The following is a 6,083-nucleotide window of genomic DNA, read 5'->3' as shown; positions in this document are numbered from 1 at the left end:
CACAGTGCCCCACTCCTCCGTCCACAGTGCCCCAAAGACCCCGAGAGGGCACTCAGGATATCAAGGCAGCCCAGAAGCAGCAGCCCTGGGCGCAGGTTCCAGGAGTCCCAGAAAGCCCTGTAGCCTGGGAACCCCACTCTGCTCCTCTGAAGCGGGGTGACACAGGCCACTTCCTCGTTACTGCGGGGGTGCGGATCTAGTGCTCCCCCAACCAGACCAGGGCCGGCACAAAATCTCCCCGCTCTGACCCGCACGGTGTTGGCTGGGGTGAGGGGTGCTGGGGGGGATGGTGGAGGCAGGGATGGCGCTTGTGTGTCCCAGCGGCCAGCAGACCTCACAGATAAGAAGGAATTAATGTCTAATCTGGGCTTCATTCCAGAGACGGACAAACCAGTTTTCCCTGGACAAACCAGACAGGCCGCACCTTCCTCCAAAGCGGTGGGCGGGGCTGCACCCCACTAGACCCTCCCCTGGCCACACTACCCTTTAGCCTGGACACAGGACTCCTGCAGGTTCGGGTGGCTGTGACTGTCCCCCGGCCCCCGTGCCCGGCCTGGGCGGCGGGTGTTAGTTGAGGTTGTGAATCCGTCCTGTCTACCCCCTGCCACCCCTGGGTGACCCAGGTGGGAGAAGTGGCCTTTCAAGCCTGGATCCCTCCCTAGAGGGTCAGGGCTCCCCCAGTGCACTCTGGCCCCTGCCTGGGCCTCACCCCTGCCCCTCTCTGGACTCCAGGTCCCCCCACACCTACAGCTCCTCACCTGGACTCTGCTGGGAGTCCCCCGACTTCACCCTTCTGGGGCCTCGGGCTGAGGCTCGGGGTCCCCCTCGATCTCCCCCGTTCCATGCCACACCCAGTCCATCAGCAAAGCCTTCCCTGGCACCAGCCACGCTGCGACTCCTCCCAGGGTCCCTGTCTTCGAGTCACAGTAATTTAAACATCCACTTACTCAGCCGGCAAACACGATGGACACGAGCCCCGTGCAGGGCATGGGAGTCACTGTGATACCGAACACTGGACTGTGGCCCTGGGGGCCTCCTGCTCTGGGGTTTGGGGAGAGACGTCATCACAGCCACGCCTGTCATGTGCTTACAAGTTGCGGTGTGGCGAGTAAAGCCCACATGGGCGCTGGTTCAAGTCCCGGCTGCTCCTCTTCCGATCCAGCTCTCTACTATGGCCTGGGAAAGCAGTAGAAGAGGGCCCAAGCCCTTGGGCCCCTGCACCCACATAGGAGACCCGGAAGAAGCTCCTGGCTCCTGGTTTCAGACCAGCTCAGCTTCGGCCGTTGCGGCCATTTGAGGAGTGAACCAGCGGATGGAAGACTTTTCCTTCTCTCTGCTTCTCTGTAACTTTGCTTGTCAAATTAATTAATTAATTAATTACTTTAAAAAAAATTTTTTTTTTAAATTATCCGAGTTTGCAAAAGCCAAAGGGTGTAGAGAAAGCATGAAGTGGATGCACCCAGGCTCAGACCCGGTCACACCCACCACCCCCACGGCCAAGGCAGCATCTGCAGCCGCCCCGTTTTCCTGGAAAAGGAACTGAGGCTTTGGAGTGGGACGAGGGCCAGCCCGGGGGAGAACCAGAGCCAGGGCTGCGGGCCACTCTGCAAGCCTGGGGGCACAGCCCCTGGCAGCCTCCCAGGTGGGCGGCCTGCTGTGTGCAGGTCGGGGACTGAAACCCCGGGAGGCGGCGGGGGTAGCGTCGCTGAGGGCGCAGGGATGAGCGCCCGGGGCCGACGCGGGGTTCTTCCTTTGGCTGCCGTCTGGGTTTGTCGTTTGAGCGGCCTGCAGCTCCTCTGGCTTTCCAGAGACCAGGCGAGGAGACGGCTGGCTCAGGCCTCTCAAGGAGACAAGTCTGGGCCAAGAGTTTCCAACTCAAGAGTTTCAAGTTCAAGGGAGGCCTGTGGAGGGCCGGGCTTTGCTTAACCGTTCTCTTCCCAGAAGCGCAGGCTCCCTGGCTCCCCAGCTCCCCAGCAGGCACATCCTCCCTGTCGGGGTCAGGAAGACGGCCCCATGACCCAGATACCGAAACACAGTCACTGCCGCGCTCAGCGCCCAGGAGACGCCTGAGCAAAAAAGGGAAAAATCATTTCTTTCTTTTTTGCAAAAAACTCCGGAATGTTCCCAGGGCGCCTTGGGCTGCAGGGGGACGTGAGCAGGTGTGGGGGTGTCTTCCAGTTCACCCCAGTCTCCCCGCCACGCATGGCAGCCTTGGCCTCTCCCGGCGAGCCTGCCACAGTGAGTCAATCGGCATCTTTGAAGTGGAGACTTGCTTGTTATTATTTTTGTTGTTGTTGTTGTTCTGTTTTGTTTTTGTGGAACATTCTTTGGGCTTCTGCAGATGTTAACATTCCTCCCCAGATTTGGGCAAAGAGAGGGATGGAAGACGCTTCTCAAGTCTTGGAGAAGACGGAGGTGCCTGGGCCTCAGCCCCCTCACCGGGGACTCTGGGCTGAGCCTGAAGGTCGACCCTCCCGGCATGGTGGGAAGTTCAGGTTCACAGACAAGTATCGGAAGAGAACTGTCCACCAAACGCCGGGGGAAGCCGCACCCCAGCTGGGAGCGCCTGTCTGTGTGAGCTCGGCAGAGCAAGGTCCCGTTTTATAGCGGGGTGGGGGGACAGAGGCCCAGAGAGGGCAGCCGCGCACCTGGGGAAGAGCACAGAATTCCCACCACGCTCTCACTGTCAAGTGTCACATCCAAGGGAGCTTTGAAGAACAACACAGAGAACACCCAGATGTGCTTCCCGGATGCTAATCATGTTCCAGGCCTGGCTCCCTCGCTCTCTCCTCCCATATGTACCACAACCCCTCGTCCACCACGCTACTCCAGCATGGCTCCCTCTTACGTAACCACGCTATAACTGTCATATTCAGGAAATTTAATGCCTCCAGGCCAACACGGTGGCACAATGGTTGAGCCACCACCTGCAATGCTGGCATCCCATATGAGTGCTGGTTCAAGCCCCAGCTGCTCCGCTTCCAGTCTGGCTCCCTGCTATGGTGCTTGGGAGGGCAGCAGAGGATGGCCCAGGTATTTGGGCCCCTGCCACCCAGTTGGGACACCCAGGTGGGGTTCTGGGTTCCAGGCTTTGTCCTGTACCAGCCCTGGCCATTGCAGCCCCTTTGGGAATGGGCCAGCAGATGGAAGAACTCTGTCTCTCCCTCTCTCTCTCACTCTGCCTTTTCCCACAGCGCCAGCCCCATAACTTGATTGCTTTTAAGAATTAATTGGAAGAGAGCAGCAAGATGGCGGAATAGGAAGGGAGCACACTGATAGTCCGGGAAGAGACAGTTTAATAAAAGTGGAGATACTGCAGGTTCAAGGAAGAGTAGGGGAAGAAACAGCAGAGGAAACTCTTCCGGAACTAGTGATTCACAGTGGACCTGCGTGGAGGGCGTGGGAGCCCAAGTTCGGGACACCAGCGGCAGAATCAACACACCAGCGCTGGAATGCGAGACCCTGTCTAGCGCACTTGGGCCTCATTCCTTTGCAATCATAACCTCTACTCTACCACCAATGGCTCTACTCCCAACCTGTGTGTACTGATGGTCCTCTTCCCCACTTAATGCTGTATAATTGTTCAGACCTGGTTAATGCCACTCTTAGGATCATTGGTTACTATCCTCACCCTGTCTTTTATGACCTTGTCTAAATATGATCAGAGTCGGCGAACTTGGAAGGCTTCCATAGCCTTGGCAACTCACGACAAGAGCCTAGGGTGGTTACTGGCGCCATAAACTAGAGTGTCAATTTGTTGGGTCAACAACAGGAGTCACTGTGCACTTGCTCCTCATGTGGGATCTCTGTCCTTAACGTGCTGTACATTGTGATTTTATGCTATAACTAGTACTCAAACAGTATGTTTCACTTTGTGTTTCTATGAGGGTGCAAACTGTTGAAATCTTTACTTAATGTATACTAAATTGATCTTCTGTATATAAAGAGAATTGAAAATGAATCTTGATGTGAATGGAAGGGGAGAGGGAGCGGGACAGGGGAGGGTTGCGGGTGGGAGGGAAGTTATGGGAGGGGGAAGCCATTGTAATCCATAAGCTGTACATTGGAAATTTATATTCATTAAATAAAAGTTAAAAAAAAAAAGAACAACAAAAAAAGAATTAATTGGAGGGGCTGGCGCTGTGGCACAGTGTGTTAACACCCTAGCCTGAAGCCCCGGCCTCCCATATGGGTGCCAGTTCAAGTCCCGACTGCTCCACTTCTGATCTAGCTCTCTGCTATGGCCTGAGATAACAATTGAGGATGGTCCAGGTCCTTGGACTCCTGCACCCACGTGGGAGACCCAGAGAAAGCTCCTGGCTTTGGATCACAGCTCTGGCCATTGCGGCCAGCTGGGGAGTGAACCAGTGGATGGAAGACCCCCCCCCTTTCTTTCTCTGTGTAACTCTGACTTTCAAATAAATAAATCTTTTTTTTTTTTTTTTTTTGACAGGCAGAGTGGACAGTGAGAGAGAGAGACAGAGAGAAAGGTCTTCCTTTTGCCGTTGGTTCACCCTCCAATGGCCGCCGCGGTAGCGCGCTGCGGCCGGCGCACCGCGCTGTTCCGATGGCAGGAGCCAGGTGCTTCTCCTGGTCTCCCATGGGGTGCAGGACCCAAGGACTTGGGCCATCCTCCACTGCACTCCCTAGCCACAGCAGAGAGCTGGCCTGGAAGAGGGGCAACCGGGACAGGATCGGTGCCCCGACCGGGACTAGAACCCGGTGTGCCGGCGCCGCAAGGCAGAGGATTAGCCTGTTGAGCCACGGCGCCGGCCCAAATAAATAAATCTTTTTAAAAATGCAACTGGGACCAGCGCCTGCAGTGCCGGCATCTCATATGGGTGTCAGTTCAAGACCCAGCTGCTCCACTTCTGATCCAACTCTCTGCGAATGCACCTAGGAAAGCAGTGGAGGATGGTCCAAGTGCTTGGCCCCTGCACCTGCATGGGAGACACAGAAGAAGCTCCCGGCTCCTGGCTTTGGATCGGCCCAGCTCTGGCCATAATGGCCATCTGGGGAGTGAACCAGAGTGTGGGAGAGCTCTCTCTTTGTCTCTATATCTCTCTCTGTCTGTAACTCTCTCAAATAAATAAATAGATCTCTTTTAAAAAAGGTAAAACACACACACACAGCAGAGTTCCCTTGCTCTATTCCAAACCCCCACCCTCCTACGGCGAGACTTGCTCTGCCTTCCCCACCGCCAGGGGCTCACGGTGGGGTCTGGGTTCCAGTCAAGATCTCTTTGACCCTGGGGGTCGCTCCAGCAAGGGGGCAGGCGGCCGGCTCCACAGTCCTCGGGTGCAGACTGTCTCTGTCTCCAGCGTCCTACACAGGTGCTTCAGCCTCTGTTTTCCATTTCACCCCCACTGCCCCCGAGCCCCGTCCTTGTTGGTTTATTTTATGTCTTAAATGAAAAATGGACTGACGCTGCACTCGGAGATGCACACAGATTGCGGCGGCGGAAGGAGCCACCCTGCCCAGGTGAGTCATCCCACCACCCTGCTCCAACCCTGCTCCGTCCGCCTGGACGCGGCCCTGGGCTGTGGGCTCCCGCGTTCCTCCAGCCTCGGCGTTGCCAGGGCGCGCACCTGCGGCCTGGTGAGCCCCCGCCCCTCCCCGGAGTCCCTGCGCTTTCACCCGGGACTTGCACCGGGGGTCTGCGGAGGGAGCGCTCCAGGAACCGGCTTTCACCGGTTAGCCTGGTGTCGCAAGAGCGCAGAGGGAGTCCGGCACACAGAGGAGCGGTGGGGACCACCGTCCCCGTTAACACGGAAACTGAGGCTCCAGGGCGGGACGCCTCGTCCCCGAGGCCTCCTAAAGCGAGAGATGCGCCGAGGCGCCCCTGCACCCGGCACGCGGTACCAAGCGCTTTGCCCAGGGCGCTCCGGGGACAGAGCTGTGCCCTGGGCAGCGCGCGCGCCCGGGGCGGAGCCTATGCAAATACCCCTCGAGGAGGCCGCGGATTGGCCGGCGCGGGCAGAGGCGGGGCACGCCGAGGGCCCCGGCGGGCAGGTGCGCCCGGTGGGAGAGGCCAGTGCTTGCGCTCGCTCCCGGGCTGGACCACGTCCCCGCGCTCCGCGGCT

The sequence above is a fragment of the Lepus europaeus genome, chromosome 10 (genome assembly GCF_033115175.1).
Source record: "Lepus europaeus isolate LE1 chromosome 10, mLepTim1.pri, whole genome shotgun sequence".
Classification (NCBI taxonomy): domain Eukaryota; kingdom Metazoa; phylum Chordata; class Mammalia; order Lagomorpha; family Leporidae; genus Lepus; species Lepus europaeus.
The sequence above is the reverse complement of the archived record's forward strand: the minus strand, read 5'-3'. Positions refer to the sequence as shown.